Source organism: Schistocerca gregaria, chromosome 3 (genome assembly GCF_023897955.1).
Source record: "Schistocerca gregaria isolate iqSchGreg1 chromosome 3, iqSchGreg1.2, whole genome shotgun sequence".
Taxonomy (NCBI): domain Eukaryota; kingdom Metazoa; phylum Arthropoda; class Insecta; order Orthoptera; family Acrididae; genus Schistocerca; species Schistocerca gregaria.
In genome coordinates this window covers 168,684,636-168,704,950 of record NC_064922.1, presented here as the reverse complement: position 1 = coordinate 168,704,950, position 20,315 = coordinate 168,684,636, and positions in this window count along the sequence as shown.

Below are 20,315 nucleotides of genomic sequence, written 5' to 3'. Positions count from 1 at the left end.
TTAGAGTAATAATCACCAAATAAAACAGGTGATGAACAACAGACAGGAACCCAGCAATAAAGATATACTGGTAAGGTTTCAGACTAACTTTTTTTCCCCAAAGCTAAGCTCTGGAGAAGTACATTAGGTCTAAAAACTTTGTCCTAAATCTTAACATGATATTTCTTTTTATATGTGTCTATCTGTTGCTGAGTATCTCTTCTACTTTGTGAGTAATGATCTATCCTCATATAAATACAGAACATGTAAACAAAGAAACAGAGTGCAGTAAGGTGGTGGTTCATTTATTTCTCTATTTGTTCTCATCATGCCATAGGAAAGAAATTCAGACTGAGACAGATAGCTCATAAGAGAACATATCACTCATGTGACATTAGATTTAAACTAATGAGACACAAGTGTACTGGAGTGTTGGAGAGGAGAAGTGACTAGATAAAAAAATTGAATGAAAACATGAAAAGCAGGGAAGAAGCTCCAATTAATTTTGATGGCTCATCAACTAAATATTTGCGAAAAGGCTGTAACTACAGAAATAAATGCATGACAGATGCTTTGTACTGTGTGCTAGTAGCTCAAAAGGGAGAAAAGAGTTCCGAGCACACCATGTATTGAAGCGGTGTAAGCATAATACAATTTATTAAACACAGCAAAAAGCACTTGAATCATTGCTGAAAAGAATATATACAATGATAACTGTAGAATTGCGAAAGTGTCAACATAATACTGAAGACGCCTAGTCCCAGCAAAGGTTTTAGTCCTCCGTCGGGCATGGATTTGTGATTGTCCTTAGGATAATTTAGGTTAAATAGTGTGTAAGCTTAGGGACTGATGACCTTAGCAGTTTAAGTCCCATAAGATTTCACCCACATTTGAACAATACTGAAGAAGTATAGTTAAAATCAATGTCTAGTTCCATAGTAACTGTCACCGTAAGGATGGTTATGTGGTGGCATCCAATTACCATTTGGCTGGAGAAGACAGATTGACTCTATGGTTTGGTGCAGTTGTCTTTATGGGGCACTGTAGTTTTGGTGGTGCCTCAGCTACATCACAAAGTTTCTAGCTACAGAAAGAACAAACATGGCAGTGGCAGTCTAACATCAGTGGCGGTGGTTACAGCTCTACAACTGGTGCAGCTCAGTGACAACAAAGACTTCAGTGCTTTCTGTATTGGAGACAGTCACAACGTTCCTCCTCCCTGGAATCTACATCTATACTCTGCAAACCACAGTGAGGTGCATGGCAGAGGGTACGTCCCATTGTACCAGTTATGAGGGTTTCTTCCACAATAAGCATAGGTGTCATACTGAGTCAAATGCTTTATGGAACTCAAGAAATACTGCATCTACCTTATTGTATTGATCCAAAGCTTTCAGTATGTGACAAAAGAAAAAGTGTGAGTTGGGTTTCACAGTATTAATTTTTCCACATCAATGCTTATGGGGAGAGTGACCGTGTGTATGGCGAGGGAAGCAGAATATCTGTATTGTTCCTAGTGGGAGAGGGTAAGGATGACCTCATCCAGAGTGCTGAGAGCTCCAAAAAATCTACATCACTGCTGACAGGAAGGAGAAAAAGGTTGGAGTGCCCACTCTATGAGCAACCTGACTACAGTGGCAAGGCTCAGGAACCATCAAAACCTCCAGCCTGGGGCATAAGTTTTACTGCATTATTGGCACGAAGCATTGCTGAGCTAGAACTATGTCTTGAAATGGTTTTGGTACAACTTCTAGGTTCGCTTTGCATCAGAAAGGAAGTATAGGTCACATCTGTGGGCTGTCTGGACATTCACTGACTAGTTGCAAAGCTAGACCAGGGTGCCCAGTTTGTAGAGCCAGTGATGCTGATGAGGTAGACACTAGAAGGTGCAGCGGGGTGTGCAGTTGAGATCTATCTAATAGTTCTACCATATTTGCCCCACAACCACAAGACTGAGAAATGTGATGAACACTTCATTGGGGGAAGTGATACAAGAGCTCAAAAACTTCTTACCCTATTTGATTGGTTCTCAGACAAAGCATCATATTGTATTGCCTAAACTGCACAATATTTCCATGAGGCAGGTGCCAGTCATCCCTTCAAAGTGCTACTGCCTCTAGCAGCTGTGGCTCATACATGTATGCCCTGGTGCACCAATTTATTTACCGGCTGCCTAGTAAAATACAGTTGCCAAGAAGTGGGGCTATAAGCCATCACAGGTTTGCTGACATCCACAGTCACCAGTTGCAGAAGTGACCTACCTATCACAGCGAATGACCGGTTTAGGTGTGCTGGCTTTGATTTTCATTGCTGATATCTCGCTGAATTAGTTTGCCTGAGGCCACCAATGATGGTTCCTATGCCATACTATGCTGAAAAGCTGTTTCTCTGCTAATTTAAGTTGCTAGCTACTTGTATTTCGGCCAGCACACATTAGACGTACAGGGCAACTAGAAGAAAAGGAGGACTCCACTAGGGTGGTTTTCCTGCCTTACACTGGTGAGGTGTCCATCAAGACTTCAGGCTTTTCAAGAAACACCGAATAAAATGTCTCACATCCTCTGGAGGAGTGCAAAGGATGGTGAGTTCCGTAAAAGACAGCATAGTTCTAATGTGATCAGGAGTCTGTCTGTGTGTGAAACCATATATTAGACAGGCATGACACTGTTAAAGACAGATGTGATGAACACATTTGTCACTCAACACTAGGTCAGCAAAAAAAAGTCTGCTGTTGCTAAACACTATCTTGATATGGAACACGGCATGAATTGGGGAAAAAAAAAAACTCTTGTCTACCTCTATGTATTGGATCTCCACCCACCATTAAAAAAGCAATTGTAATTCATATAGCAAACTTAATTAAAAGGGACACCAGTTTTCAACTTGGCAAAAGTAGGGATCAGGACTGGCAGCACTAAGGAATTGATGGCCTCAGACAGATGCATTCAGTAAGATAAAACCTGTGGGTAGTCAGAATCAGGACAGTAAAGCCGAGCACCAACACCTTGCCCATGCACATTTGCTGGGATCCCCAGCTTGTAGCCAAATGTCTCCACACCACAAATGCGTGTTCCACACCTTACTTCTCCAATAGGGGGCTTTGGATATTATTGTCCCTTGGGACAACAGTATAGCCTCACCTTTTGGCACTTGCACTGTTCTAACAAACCAGAGTATAAATTAGTGAACCACAACAGGAGATGATATGCCTCGTCTAAATACTGTGCAGTTCGATGCTATGCCTGAGAACCACATTAGGAAAGCCTCAAACAGTACTTCTGCATACTAGTTTTAAACGTACATCATGTGCTCCAGTTCCACGGTTGAACTCTGAGGTTAAAAAGGTTTGTGATCCCTTGCTGCTTGCAAAATGTGTAAAAAGTCTCTGAGATGGCTACAAAGTTTTTCGCGACAGAGACTTTATATAACAAGATCTCAGTTTACTTGCCAATTCAAATTCAGATAAAATTCCAAGCTTTTGATGATTGCCTCCATCATCATCTTCATCAGGGCTAAAACTGACTGTCGTGAACTGGTGAGGCTCCCACTTTTATACCCACAGGAATATCCCATTGGTATATTAGTCGGAGCCTCACCAATTTGCGACAGTCAGTTGTAGCCCGTGACGATGATTATGGAGGCAGTCATCAAAAGCATGGAATTTTAGCCACATTTGATGTTTCAAGTAAACGGAGAACTTTTTATTCAAGTCTCTGAGGGGAATTGTGGACCATTATTCATCACCCCAAGTTTGGGAAGGCTTTCAGTGGCGAAAACTTTGGAAAGGAGCAGCTGGGTGTGAGGCTGCAGTGACTGTCCTGAATATGTGTGGAAAATGAGACTTAAAGCATGAATAATAATGAGCCACATGTGATTCGTGTGGGGTCTACAGAGTCTAAATGAATGCATTCCCACAGTGCAGTAGGCAGTGGCGAAGAGGGGGAAAAAACTTTTAGAGATGCCTTCTAATTGGAGGTCAACGACCAAAATAGTTGATAGAGATCTCATTAAATGGCTGATCAGTAGACAAGATAGTGTGTTAACATTTTCTCCAATGCCCATTGTGTAAGAGGAATAATATTTGGTGCAGTAGCATAGGAGGGATTACTACTTGATGAGAGATGGAGTCAAAGAGGAAGACATTCTTGATTGAGACACTGACATAGGGAAAATCATTATCCAAGCAGCATGTTTGCACAATGCAACATTTGTTCAGACCAGTATTTCCTCTTTCAGTGATCCATTTTGCACAATATCAGATCTTTGACAATCTCAGAGGGTACAACAGATGAAATTACTGGGAAAGAGTAGATAGCAGAACAAATGTTATGTGTAAACAGACTGCTAATTTCTGATCAAAGGCGGGTTTAAATTCTCCACAGGAAATCGAGAGAGAGAGCTTTGACTTTAATTTGTAACATGCAATAACACCACAGATTTACACAATAGGTGGGTATTTGCATACGTTTGTGTCCAATTTTGCGTATAAATACATATAAATTATGTTCAGTTGGGACCAGAGACTAAAGCAAACAGTGTAATTTAGAAAAAAAAAGTTCAACAATACAACACATATTCAGTACAGTATTATGCATTGTAACAATGTAAACTGACATTACTGTGGCGTAGAAGGCTTCATAAAATCTAGCAATGTTATCTGACATTCAGTAGAGATTACGTTACATTTACTTACATCACCGGGCGCATTCTGTACGCAGTGTCATCTCGGTGTAGTTGTACAATTCGCTGTTCAGTCCCAGCTATTTTGAAGGGTCTTATAATGCGACAATAGTGAAACTTGTCACATATGTAGTACCATTGTTGTGTGCTTGCTGCGCTAACTTAATTTGGAAAAGAAACCTGAATTGGCGACACTGTACACCGTCACGCATCCGCCACAGCGTTAAGTGTTTCTGTGACTTTCTGGATCATCGGTTGAGGCAGGCTGATTCGGTGGCAAAAATACAACTTTCACAAGCAGGTCAAAATTAATTAGATTTACGGGAGGAAGACCTGTTGCATTCACGAATAAATAGCATCAAAGTATGGGATGTGCTTTAATTGGCAACAATGTCCGACTATCATTACCTTGAGCTTTTTCTGAATAGAGTGCCGCCGTCTCTCTATCGGCATTTGCCTCCTCTTCGTTTTCTGCAAACATATGTTAATTTCAACATCTTTTGAATTTGTTAAAAACTGTTACCAGCTTTAAACATTTTTTATTATGTCACCTCCCCAGCTTCTTCTTTCAGGGTCTGAAAAATCAGCCGAGCGTCATCAGAACACACACTGGACAATTTTTCACTTTTACGTGAATATCACACCATAATTTTTCACTTTTACGCGAACATCACACCATAATTTTACCGTTGCTTTCATCTGAGCAATAATATCATGACGTTTATGGATGATATTTGACTCCAAAGGCTGAGTGTTTTTCACAGCTGCAGGAATTTTTTCTTGAGATGTTATAACTATTCTGACTGTTGATTTTAGTAAATCAAACTTCATTGTAAAGTCACAAATTTTAATTTTTGCATTGAAGTCTTTGATAACATTAAGTTTAAATTACAAACATAATGATTTTCTTTTCTTGTCTGATGCAGATGTATCAGTTGTGTTTCATTTGGATGACAGTTAGAATCTATCATTCAAATGATTCTGCATAAAACACATCCAAACCTGTTTTAAGCCAATCATTGTGTAGGTGGAGTGGGAGAATAGAGACATGTGGTGCTCCGACAGGTGAATCCCGTAATTCTGGTTTTCTATAAAGCAGGCCAGCGTATAAGTGAGTTTATTTGATGTTGGTCTTTGTAAGGAAAGAGTGTGTAGCAATGCGGGTGTCTGTAGTTTTGTATGGAAGAGTACTATGTCAACCGAAGAATGAAGAAAGACTTATAGTCACTTACCAGGTGGAAATGCTTTCTATAGATGTATAACTGGAATTCGTAAATATTTGCTGATCCCTTTTATTGAATCTGTGAGTAATTGTGCTGAGCTACGTTTAATGTTTTAGACATCTCAATGATACAGTGTGCTTCGTTCTATCTGGTTCCCCAAGAGCAAGAAGTGCCTTGATGCTTTATTTTGAAGCGTGAGTTGCTAATACAAGGATTTGGCAGGACTGTATGGAACAAAACAGCGCAATTTTTTATTTAAAAACTATTTACAAGCTGCAGGCCACCCATACATGGACAACTTCCTATTGAAGCATGTTTAATGAACCTGAAAGGAGTAGAACATTTGGTATGAAATGAGAATAAAATTTCGTTTTTCCCCTAAATGTCAGAAATTATTTGAAAGTAGTTCGAATGGACATTTTTTATATGACCTGGGGCTGAAATTTAAAGGGTACTAGCAACCTGCTTGGGCTTTGCATGAGTAGCCTTGTGACTTTTCTGGCATACTGCTAATCCATCCATATCCTCTCAAACCACTGGATCGATATCAACCAAATTTGGCATACAAACAGCAAACTTGACGAATACAGTATTGTGTGAATTTATAACCTCCTAGCTCCAATAGGTATGGAGATATGGGCAAATACATGTTATTGCAGCCCCTGCATGATATGCATGTTGTCTTGTAGCAGTATTGGCAGCGATTATTGACCAGCTTTGCAGGTCCTACACATGTGGATGAGCAAAGCTGGGGGAAGGCTGAGAGGGATAAAAGAGGGGATGGACAGAGAGAGGGGGGGAGGGGGTAGAATGGGATGGATATGGAGAGAGAGAGAGGGGCATTAAAGCTGGGGGAAGGCTGAGATGGATAAAAGAGGGGATGGACAGAGAGAGGGTAGAATGGGGTGGATAGGGAGAGAGAGGGGTATTAGGGAATGGATGGAGAGACTGTGGAAGAAAGGGGTGGAAAGAGAGAAGGGAGAAGGAAATGTGTAAGGTGAAGGAGTGGCTAGAGTAGGTGAGAGGTGATGAACAGAGAAAGGATGTTGCTGCTCACCATATAGTGGAGATGCTGAGTCACAGATAGGCGCAACGAAAAGACTGTCACAAAACAGGCTTTTGGCCAATGAAGCCTTTGTGAAAAATAGACAAGACACTCACGCACACATGATCACAGTCTCTGGCAGCTGAAGTCAGACTGGCTTCATCTGCCAAAGACTGGTCATATGTGTGTGAGTTACATTTGTTTGTGCCTGTTGCCTGTTTTTGTCAAAGGCCTTGTTGGTTGAAAGCTTATTTTGTTGTGCCTATTAGCCAGTCAGCATCTCCACTGTATGGTGAGTAGCAACCCTGTATGGTGAGTAGCAACCATCCTTTTCCAATATTGTTACATTCCATCCTGGATTTTCCAATATATATAATTATCAGTCAGTACTGTGGGGTTTGGATATACTGGAAACGTGTTTATGCAGTCCCTGCTGTAAAGGGTGCCGCGCACAACAGGCATGTTGTGTGGGAATAGAACCGACCAACCTTATCAACCTGCTTGGCAGGCGGCCTATGTGTTGGGAGCAAAAATGCTTTTCCAGCCCCAGTGTATAGGCTGTGCTTCATAAGAGGTGCGTTGTGGGAGTACCGCCAGGTTGCTTTCTCGACCTGCTTTGTAGGACAGCCTACAGACCAGAAGCGAAAAACAATTTTCAAGTGCCTGAAGTGTATTCTTTCCAACATAGCAGACATCTCAGCCTGTTGTGCATGGGCTACACGTGCAGATGATCATGACTGGGGGAAGATTGAAATGAACAGAGGAGAGAATGAACAGACAGAAGTGGGAATGAAAGGATGGACAGAGAGAGGGGAACAGCAGGGATGGACAAAGAGAGGGAGCAGCAGGGTATAGACAGAGAGAGAGGGTAGGACTGGGTGGAGGGTGGATTGGGGGGGGGGGGGGAGAAGGGGACAGAGAGAGGAGTCAGAAGGAGATACCAAACCAAACTTGCACACGTGCAAAGCCATGGGGAAAATGTTAGTCATAATACATATGAAGCTGAGAATATGTATTTCCGAGAACTCCTTGCAGGAAGGACCCTGGACCTAAGTGGACCAAATTAGGCACATAAACACTTTTCCCTGAGAGAACCAATGTAAGGGGACTTATAATACTCTAGCTCTAATATTTACAGAGAAACAAACATGCAGCATACTTTAAGCCCCTGGTGTATAGGCTGTCCTCTTTTAACAGGTGTGTTGTTGGAGGACAGCATACACATCAGGGCCCTTATGGGCAATCAGGTAGGCATCCTGCAATATGCAGAGGTATTGCCTCCCTCCCCAGCATATGCCCATCATTCCTGTCCTTCACAGACTATGTTGTGTTGATTCTGAAGTGATGACCATCAGTACATCACTGCAAGTGCATTACATCCATTGCCGTTACACAGCCAGAGTGTACTCCATGACATGTGCAGGAATGACCTGAGGACATGGAACAAAGTCATCCACAGAAGTGAACATCTGCAGAAACATGCAGAATGTTCTAGCATGTTGATGATTGTGCTGTGAGGCTTCAGCGGTTAAGACAGTACACTCCCCACAAACAAGCTACCTCTCCACTCTATACCAGCCTATCATTATGTACCTTGTGAGACATATGCAGAGATACCAGCTATTTGTTTGGGTAATAGGTCAGCATTATATGCACATTGCATCTCAAAATGGTTTTCTGCCCAAACATCTCTCAGTTGTTGTAGGAATGGCAAAGTTAAAATGATCAAATCTCATTCCACCACCAGCTGAGTTACATGTATTGACATGAAGGGACATGCTGCAGTTGAGACATTTCTTATGGCAGATGCTAAAATGTAATGGAGTGTTCCAGATGATGTCATTCAGTACAACAGCACCATGTATGCACACCACAATGAGCAACACTTTCAAAATTCAGGGGCAGATATATCACCAGATAGGGCAGATGTTGCTGCTTGTAGGCAATGCACCCAAACAACTACAACTGTATTTGTTAGGTAATGAGATCCTTGAAGCAGACGGGCAGTGCAGATGGAACCCTTGTATACATCATGAGATCTTCATTATATTACAAAAAATGCTGTACACACATGACAGAATAATTTCACAATTTAAAACTGCCTTAAAACATATGTCGAATGTTGAGTACAGATTAGTTATATGATCCAAAAATTTACCACAAGGGGAGCACAAACGTCATTTCAATCCCAGTTGCCCAATATTGCAGTCATCATATTCGTACATGACACTAACAGTTGGGATATCGTTCTGCACCAACAAAGTGCAGGGGTTACACACATATCCGAATTGTACCGATTCTATGACAGTCTGCATAACCCCCTCATTTTACCCTGATGAGTTGATTGATACCATTCTGGCCCCTTGCCCATTGACTTATTTTCCAGTGAGACCAGGCCAAAGAAGATGACTGCAGTGGAATTCTATTCATACCATGTTATGTTTCACTCTGATATCTGCAACTAATTATTAAACTGCCACCAATTATTGGAACAATTTCTGGTGGATGTGTATGCCAGCATCAGTGACATTTGCATGTTGAACACTATGTATACCTTAAGGATACACTGTAAAAGATGGAAATACTGACAATGTTGGTGCAACAGTAATTCTGCCAGCTATGTTCACTGGTTGCCCTGCCAGATGTATGAACATACACAGGATGCCTTGATGAATGTTATGAAATGTGGCCACCAAGAGCTGTTTATCACATTTACTTGCAACTGCCAGTGGCCCAGGATCATGCTTTTGCTTACACACTGCCAAGCTTCCAGTGATCGCCATGATGTTGTAGCATGGGTATTCCATCAAAAGCAGTTGAACCTGAATTAAATTATAATAAGGGACAACATATTTGGCCCAGTGCACTGTTGGGTATACACCATTGAGTGGCAAAAACATAGACTAATGGACTACCACACTCCCATAACCTACAATGGTTAGTAAACAGAATCTACCCATCCAGTATTGGTGACGTCATTTCCTCCGAAGTACCGGGCCATACATACAATTCACCACTCTACAAACTGGTCACACAACATATGATTCAAGGACTGTGTGGGTACATAAATTCACCCTGCATGCAAGACAATGTACTAAAAAATATCCAAGACCACTACTCACAGATATTACTACCGGACATGATTGTTATCCTCTTTACATCTGTTGTAGGCCTGAAGACGATGGTTTCACTACTGTAAGCTGTACATGCATGTCTCGCACCATAAAAACAGACAATCAATGGATCGTTTCACACTCAACTTTACTGTTATCAATGTTCCACGACCACACCACAATATGAGATTGTGCAGTAGCATCAAAGCTGTATAGTTTTTGTGCAAATGCATCAATAGGGTAGAGAAATGGCAATCTTCAGTATGGGAATGTGCGGCAGTAAGATGAGACCACGCAGTACAAGATTGGCATATAAGGAAACAGTAATGAAGCTGTAGGGCAAATACTGGGATTTCCCATTCATGAGCATTACCCCTCTTGACACATCTAAGAGTCCACTTAGAGTATGGTCAACATGTCTATTTCTCCAGAGGTACAGCCCAGGCTGTGTCTGCCAGTCCACCACACACAACTTTAATGGTGTTCTTCATCTTATGGCGTACAGACCCATTTGCGCACATTAGATCTGGGATGATCAGAGGAAAATATTTTGTCCATAGTTGGTTGGCCAGCATGTTCTGAGTACTAATGTAGTGAGAAGTGATGTGTTAGGGAAAGTATACCCAGAACACCTTAACCAACTGGAATGTTACTCCTACACATTACTGCATTTGGCTCACAGTATGCTTAACTACAGAGACATCTGCACCATCAATAGAGCGGAATGTGCCATGTTCAGGGCTGTGTGTTATACTTGGAGATTACTGGAGGGTAACCAGCACTGGGAGTGTTATTTGTGTGATGCCAAAGATGTTGCCATGCCCCAGAAAATATTTTGTTCTGGCCTTTGGACTGGCTTTGGAAGAATTGGGGGTATTTATTTACAATATTTACACTTCATTTTCAAGTGAGGTGCATTTTTATTATAATGTATATACAAATAAAGACATTTACTATAGTGATATACTTCTACATCCTCTCAAAACAAGGTTTAACAGTTTTTTATTGCTGAAATTGTGTGTGATAAGTTTTGAAGCACGGATAAGCACAACGAGTTACATTGCATTCCTTAGAGCACAGCTTAGTTTGTTTCCTAACACCATTTTGAGCACAGACTATGCATGTCTTGTACTTTTCCCTCTGATCTGGTAAATGTGTCATCACATTTAGTCTTGTAGAGTACTCTTGACATTTAGCACCACCTGCTCTCTTGAAATTGATGTAAAAAGTTGCAAAACTTTCTCTAATTACATTGAAATGAAACTTTTTGTACTTCATTTTCGTCCCATATTTCTGGTATAAGCGAAAGGCATTGAATATTGCCATGTCCAAAATGTGCAAAAACAATTTCCTGTGCCACTTAGACGACTTCCATGTATTGTCCACTGTTTTTATTAGCATGTCACTTTGGTCGACTAGTCCTGCTGATTTATTGTAATCTATTACCACACTCGGTCTCATGTTCTGATCACCACTCTTCCAATCTCTTTTTGAAGTCAGATGCATTTCAGCTTTGTGGTATTTTGATAACATCCAGACTTCCTTCTTGTCATGCTACTTCAGAACAATTACCTTACCTGATTCTAAAGATCGAGAAGTTATTTCTCCTTTCTTCAATTTCTCCTTCATTGCTGGCATTTCCTTCCTTGTTCGATTAACTGCACCACATGTGTTTGTCGCTCTGTCGTACAACTGACAAAATAGATCTGGGCTGGTCTACCACTTGTTGACAAACAGTGTATGTCCTTTCTCCAAGTAAGTTTGCAGCAATGTGGCTACTGTATTTCGAGACACTCCCATACCACGATTGTCAATGCCTCTCTGTGCGCCAACATAAATGATAAAATCCAATATATAATTTGTCTTGCAATCGCAAATTACAAAAATTTTAATTCCAAACATACTTCCCTTTGCTGGAATATATTGCTTTATTTTCAGATGATCCTTGAACAGCATCAGAGATTCGTCTAAACAGAGTTTCTCATAAGGATAGAAAGTTTCCTTGGCACAGAAATATCAGGCCTAGCAGGTATCAGCACTGTGGGATTTGTAACCTCCTAGCTCGCACAGGAGTGGAGATGCACACAAACACATGTTATCCAGTGCTTGGCATATAGTTTAACTAATTAATGGAAAATCTCATATAAAGATGTGAAACAATTACTAACAAAGAGATAGAGGGGCTGGCCAGTACTTACCTCAGCTCAGTACAGCCGATAGAGACACAAAAAACAACCGAAAATTTAAGCTCCTAGCTTTCGGAAAAAAATGTTCCTTCATCAGGGAGGAGAGAGGGGAAAGAAAGGGAAGAAGGGAAAGTGGATTTAGTTACTCACAACCCAGGTTATGAAGCAACAGGGAAAGGAAAACAGGGAAGGTAGCAAGGATGGAGGCATGGTTGTCAGAGGGAAGCCAAAGATCTTTGGCTTCCCTCTGACAACCATGCCTCCATCCTTGCTACCTTCCCTGTTTTCCTTTCCCTGTTGCTTCATAACCTGGGTTGTGAGTAACTAAATCCACTTTCCCTTCTTCCCTTTCTTTCCCCTCTCTCCTCCCTGATGAAGGAACATTTTTTTTCCGAAAGCTAGGAGCTTAAATTTTCGGTTGTTTTTTGTGTCTCTATCGGCTGTACTGAGCTGAGGTAAGTACTGGCCAGCCCCTCTATCTCTTTGTTAGTAATTGTTTGGCATATAGTTTGCCCTGCATTGTAGGCATATTGTGTGGGAAGAGTACTGGCTGCCTGATCGACCTGCTTTGCAGGGCTACCTATATATCGGGGGGAAATAATCAGTTTTCCAGTCCCAACATGTAGGCTGCCCTGTATGACATACATGTTGTGTTGTTTATCAGCCTTGATGGAGGGACGGGTAGGGAATGACGGAGGCAGGAGGGGATGGATAAACAGAAGCAGGAAGGAGGGTAGGGACAGAGGCAGGTAGGAGGAGAATGACAGAGTGTGGGGGAGGTGGAGACAGGCAGAGAGTGTGGAGGAGGAGCAGGTGGATGCCACAGAGAGGGGGAAGAGGAGATGGACAGAGAAATGGGAGAGGAGCGAATGGACAGAGAAAGTGGGGAGCAGGAGACAGAGGGGGGAAGATGAGGTGGACAGAGGAAGAGCTGGAAATAGACACAGGGGACGATGTGTAGGTAATGTTGCACCTAACGTGTTTGTGGACAAAGCCATGACAAAAAGGCTAGTGTACATATAAAGCTAAGTATACGTATGTATGTGTAACAACATCTTACAAGACTCTCGACCACAGTGGTCCAAATTTAACACACAAACTCCATGACCCAGGAAGACCAACATAGGGGGTTTATAACACTGTAGCCCTAATATTTATGGAGCCACAGACATGTTTTTTTTTTTAAAATAGCCCCTGCTGTATAGGCTGCATGACAGGTGCATTGTATATGAATAGTATCGACTTGCTTTATAGATCTGCTTTGCAGGGTAGTCTACATGTCAGGAGCAAGGAAAGGGTTCCCAGATCCCACCATGTAGGCTATAGAGTGCAACAAGCATATTGTGCGTGAGCAGTAACAGCCTACTTCATCGGCTTGCATTGCATGGCAGCCTACACATCGTTCACACAAAAGGTTTCCAAGCCTTTGACATGCACTGCATGAGAGGCATGTAGTGGAAGTAGCACCAGCCCCCTTTATTAACCTCTCTTTCAGGGGCTACATGTGCAGGTGGACATGGCTGGGGGTAGGTTGAGAGGGATAAAAGAGGAGATAGAGAGAAGGGGCAGGAGGGGATGGATAGGGATGCTGGGCACCAGGAGGGGATGGCTTGGGAGAGAGGGACAGGGGGAGGTTTAAAGGCATAGATGCAGCAGGAGGAGGAGATGGACAGATAGATAGGGTGGAGGACAAGATGGATAGAATGAGGGAAGGAGAAGGACAAAGAGATGTAGGAGGATGAGGTAGACATATAGGGGGATGAGGAAGTGATGGGCAGAAAGAGAGGAGAGGAGGAGATTGACTAAGAGAAATGAGCATTATATGTGACATACATGTGCACAGTTGGAGCCGTGGGGAAAAGGCTAGTGTATATAAAAAGCAGCATGTATGCGTGTTAGTGGATCTGGGATCTCCTCCTAAACCCCTGGATTAATTTCAATGTAGTTTTGCACACAAACAGGTAAATTTTATGAGTATCACCACTGTGGGTTTTATAACCTCTACCTCTCTTTCTCTTCATTTCCTGTTTGCCGCTTGCCTTATCCATGATAGGTATGTTCTGTGGAGCAATAGTATCAGCCAGCCTTATTGCTCTACTGTCCAGGGCAGCCTACACGTCAGTGACCAGAAATTGCTTCCTAGCTCCCAACATGTACGCTACCTTGCGTGACACGTGTTGGCCTTCCTTACTGACCTGCTACTTTTCAGAGCAAGCTTATACATCATGGGCAAAAAACCATGTTTACACCCCTCCCCGTTCCCCCAAATAGCTGCTCTGCATGAGAGGTGTATTGTGGGAATAATATTGGCCTGCTTTATCAGCTTCTTTTTCAGGGGCTACGCGTGTGGATGGGTTGTGTGTGAGAAGATTGAAATGGATAGAGAAGGAGGTGGACAGAGAGAAAGGGCAGGAGTGGATGGACAGACAGAGAGGTGGTGGTAGGGGATAGTCAGAGAGGAGAGGAGGCATAGAGAGAGGAGGATGGGAAGATGGATAAGTAGAGGGGGATAAGGTGATGGCCAGAGAGAATGTGGAGAAACAGAAGGTGGACATAAAGAGAGGAGAGGAGAGTATGGACAGGGAGAGGGAGGAGGAGGTGTACAGAGAGGCAAGAGGAGTAGAGGGGTAGAGAAAGAGAGGAGGAGGGGGAAATGCTGGAGACATTTGGAAAGTATTGGATGGAAAAGGCAAAGAGGAAGGAGGTAGGCATAGAGGGGAGAAGGGTATGGACAGAGAGAGGGTGGAGGGGATGTACAGTGAGGGGGAAGAGGTGGAAATTGACAGAGAGAGTATGAATTGGAATAGATGGGCAGAGAAGGAGAAGATAGACAGGAAGATGGGGCAGGAGTAGTAGATGAACAGAGAGGGAAGGGAACACTATGGGCAGAGGAAGGGTGGAGGGAGATATTGCTGAAGTGGGGGGAAGGAAGGGATGGACAGAGAGAGGGGTGAGAAGGAGATGGGCAGAGAGATGGGGAGAGGGAAAGATGGGCACAGAGAGGGTGGGGAAGAAGAGACGTGTGCATTTATGTACCACACATACCTGCAAGAGAAGCTGCAGGGGAAAGGCTAGTGGATTATATACGGAATCCTTCAAAACCATGTCAAGTCCTTCCAGTAGTTCCTGAAATTCACGTACTATCAGCTAAACAAACAGGGGCTTTAATTTAGTAATATATAAAGAAGATACCTTGTTTATCTATGACAAACCCTGCTTATGCCATTTATTGACTGAAAAAATTGGTTCTTTTGTAAGTTGCATTTTAATCCTGCTTGACATAGTGTAGCAAACAATAGATTTAGGTTTGTCAAGTGTTCTCAGGTGTTACAAGCCATCACTGACACACACATAGGAGTAGGTTGAATAAGTTTCCCTAAATAGTATTGAAAGATGGCGGGATTGCTAGTTCAGCCCTGACACCTTTGTGTAAGCTGTAAGAGATAGGACAAGTCTAAGCTAACTGTGGATGAAGTCATTGTAATTTGTGCTGTGAAATGCTTGGCACATCCTGAGTTGGAGGCAAATAAGTCAGAATATTCTGCAGACACATTCTCAATACAAAACTCAGTAAGTAATTTTTGAGGACTATCAATTGCTAGATGCTACTGCATGTGTTTATGACACACAACATTTTGCTCAGAATAAGATGTGCTGTGGACAGTACAAGACTCACAAATATTATTAATGAGGCTGAGCTTCTGGCAGAGTAAACACTGAGCTACTTCTGTCTACAGTCTGGGTAGGAATGCATGAAAAGCACTTAACACAGTACAGAAGACTGTTACAGGGTTGGCGAGTGGAAAAATTTATTTAGGAAACATTTATTTATTTATTTATTTATTTATTCATCTAAGGATCAACACAAAATACATAGGATTTGTCACCATAAGAGAATGAAAATAAATACCCCAAGTATCCACACACACACACACACACACAGAATTTACAGGTATGTTTTCACAACAACAGGACAGGTGATTGACCTTGGCCTCGCTGAAGGTATTATCATAGCATTTGCCTAAAATGATTTAAGAAAAGCGAAATCAGGATGGCCATTGCCTTATTTGGTTGGGCCGTATTGTAAAGTACTCCTTAGATTACATACAATTTGCATAAAGTAACTAATAACATTAAACATCACTGCACAGACTCTATATCCCAATGGTGTTCCAGGGCCATGAACATGATGTTGTGCCCTAAGCACTTTCTTCAGTCTCTTTTGAAAACAGACACACAAACATGCTACTGTGCTCCATGCATATCTCCATTGAGTCTGTCTGGAAAACTGAGTCAGCATCTTCTGTGATGAGCTTGGGAGAATAACAAGACGTTAGTATAGTGCCCTATAGATCTCGGTATGTGATTTACTTGTGACCATGCCTTGTAATGTGTCAGGATATTGCAGCAGTCTTCTATTGTTGTTGACCCCTATTCTGTGTCCTCTAAGTAGGCTATAATTGTGAAGCATGTATTAATTTTGAGGTGAACTTTAGCTGCCTTTTTAAATAGATGAATTTTAGTAATCTTTTTCATTTCCTTGGTGTAGTTTATTGTACAATTTTATCCCTTGATAGTAAATGCTGTTTTGAGGTTTTTGTTATTGATTTTCATTGGTAAATGTTAAGTTTGAACTATATCTTGTTCCATGATTATATATAGAACTTGTTGTAAAATGCTTACTAATGTTTTCCCTGATGGCAGAATAGATTGGTAGATGTACACACTTTGTACAGTAAAGATACACAGGTTCTTTTTAAATAGTTCTTTAAAGTGAGTCTGTCTATTACTTTTGGTTATTATTCTTGCAGCCATAAGTGTGCCTTTAGCCCACAGAAAAGAAACCCATAGGTAATAATTAAGTGTATGTAGGAATAGTATGTCACTAAAAGACACTGGCTGTTACAAACTGATGTTAGAACCCACATGCTGATGACACTGTTTGTTTTCTATATGTCCAATGTTAATTCATTACATACCGGTACTGCACAAATGTAAATATGCTTGAGAGTTTCATTTGCCTTCTCTATTAGGAGTTCTGTTGTTTTACCAATGACAATCATGTCGCTATCATCAGCAAAGACAGTTATTTCTCCATGTCTTACACTTTCTGGAAAGTAAATAAAATAGAAAGAAACTTCCACATGGGAAAAATATATTAAAAACAAAGATTCCAAGACTTACCAAGCGGGAAAGCGCCGGTAGGTAGGCACAATAAATAAAACACACAAACACACACACACAGAATTTTGAGCTTTCGCAACCGGCGGCTGCTTCGTCAGGAAAGAGGGAAGGAAAAGGAAAGATGAAAGCATGTGGGTTTTAAGGGAGAGGGTAAGGAGTCATTCCAATCCCGGGAGCGGAAAGACTTACCTTAGAAGGAAAAAAGGATAGGTATATACTCACGCGCACACACACACACACACATGCACACATATCCATCCATACATATACAGACACAAGCAGACATATTTAAAGGCAAAGAGTTTGGGCAGAGATGTCTGTCGCGGCGGAAGTGCAGATGTAAAGATGACGTTGAATGACAGGTGAGGTATGAGTGGCGGCAACTGGAAATTAGCGGAGATTGAGGCCTGGTGGATAACGAGAAGAGAGGATATATTGAAGGGCAAGTTCCCATCTCCGGAGTTTGGATAGGTTGGTGTTGGTGGAAGTATCCAGATAACCCGGACGGTGTAACACTGTGCAAAGATGTGCTGGCCGTGCACCAAGGCATGTTTAGCCACAGGGTGATCCTCATTACCAACAAACACTATCTGCCTGTGTCCATTCATGCGAATGGACAGTTTGTTGCTGGTCATTCCCACATAGAAAGCGTCACAGTGCAGGCAGGTCAGTTGGTAAATAACGTGGGTGCTTTCACATGTGGCTCTTCCTTTGATCGTGTACACCTTCCGGGTTACAGGACTGGAGTAGGTGGTGGTGGGAGGGTGCATTGGACAGGTTTTACACCGGGGGCGGTTACAAGGGTAGCTGCCAGAGGGTAGGGAAGGTGGTTTGGGGATTTCATAGGGATGAACCAAGAGGTTATGAAGGTTAGGTGGATGGCGGAAAGACACTCTTGGTGGAGTGGGGAGGATTTCATGAAGGATGGATCTCATTTCGGGGCAGGATTTTAGGAAGTCGTATCCCTGCTGGAGAGCCACATTCAGAATCTGATCCAGTCCTGGGAAGTATCCTGTCACACGTGGTGCACTTTCAGGGTTCTTCTGTGAGAGGTTCTGGGTTTGAGGGGAAGAGGAAGTGGCTCTGGTTATTTGCTTCTGTACCAGGTCGGGAGGGTAGTTGCGGGATGCAAAAGCTGTTTTCAGGTTGTTGGTGTAATGGTTCAGGGATTCATGACTGGAGCAGATTCGTTTGCCACGAAGGCGTAGGCTGTAGGGAAGGGACTGTTTGATATGGAATGGGTGGCAGCTGTCATAATGGAGGTACTGTTGCTTGTTGGTGGGTCTGATGTGGACGGATGTGTGAAGCTGGCCATTGGACAGATGGAGGTCTACATCAAGGAAAGTGGCATGGGATTTGGAGTAGGACCAGGTGAATCTGATGGAACCAAAGGAGTTGAGGTTGGAGAGGAAATTCAGGAGTTGTTCTTCACTGTGAGTCCAGATCATGAAGATGTCGTCAATAAATCTGTACCAAACTTTGGGTTGGCAGGCTTGGGTAACCAAGAAGGCTTCCTCTAAGTGACCCATAAATAGGTTGGCATAGAAGGGGCCATCCTGTTACCCATGGCTGGTCCCTTTAGTTGTTGGTATGTCTGGCCTTCAAAAGTGAAGAAGTTGTGGGTCAGGATGAAGCTGGCTAAGGTGACGAGGAAAGAGGTTTTAGGTAGGGTGGCAGGTGATCGGCATGAAAGGAAGTGCTCCATGGCAGCGAGGCCCTCGACGTGCGGGATATTTGTGTATAGGGAAGTGGCATCAATGGTTACAAGGATGGTTTCTGGGGGTAACAGACTGGGTAAGGATTCCAGGCGTTTGAGAAAGTGGTTGGTGTCTTTGATGAAGGACGGGAGACTGCATGTAATGGGTTGAAGGTGTTGATGTACGTAGGCAGAGATACGTTCTATAGGGGCTTGGTAACCAGCTACGGGATGTTTGGGTTTGTGAATTTTAGGAAGTAGGTACCAACAATTAAAGGGAACAGCCAAGGGTACCAGGATGGCCCCCTCGTAAGCCAACCTATTTATGGGTCGCTTAGAGGAAGCCTTCTTGGTTACCCAAGCCTGCCAACCCAAAGTTTGGTACAGATTTATTGACGACATCTTCATGATCTGGACTCAGAGTGAAGAACAACTGCTGAATTTTCTCTCCAACCTCAACTCCTTTGGTTCCATCAGATTCACCTGGTCCTACTCCAAATCCCATGCCACTTTCCTTGACGTTGACCTCCATCTGTCCAATGGCGAGCTTAACACATCCGTCCACATCAAACCCACCAACAAGCAACAGTACCTCCATTATGACAGCTGCCACCCATTCCATATCAAACGGTCCCTTCCCTACAGCCTACGCCTTCGTGGCAAACGAATCTGCTCAAGTCCTGAATCCCTGAACCATTGCACCAACAACCTGAAAACAGCTTTCGCATCCCGCAACTACCCTCCCGACCTGGTACAGAAGCAAATAACCAGAGCCACTTCCTCATCCCCTCAAACCCAGAACCTCTCACAGAAGAACCCTAAAAGTGCACCACTTGTGACAGGATACTTCCTGGGACTGGACTCTGAATGTGGCTCTCCAGCAGGGATACAACTTCCTATAATCCTGCCCCGAAATGAGATCCATCCTTCATGAAATCCTCCCCACTCCACCAAGAGTGTCTTTCCGCCGTCCACCTAACCTTCGTAACCTCTTGGTTCATCCCTATGAAATCCCCAAACCACATTCCATACCCTCTGGCACCTACCCTTGTAACCGCCCCCGGTGTAAAACCTGTCCAATGCACCCTCCCACCACCACCTACTCCAGTCCTGTAACCCGGAAGGTGTACACGATCAAAGGAAGAGCCACATGTGAAAGCACCCACGTGATTTACCAACTGACCTGCCTGCACTGTGACGCTTTCTATG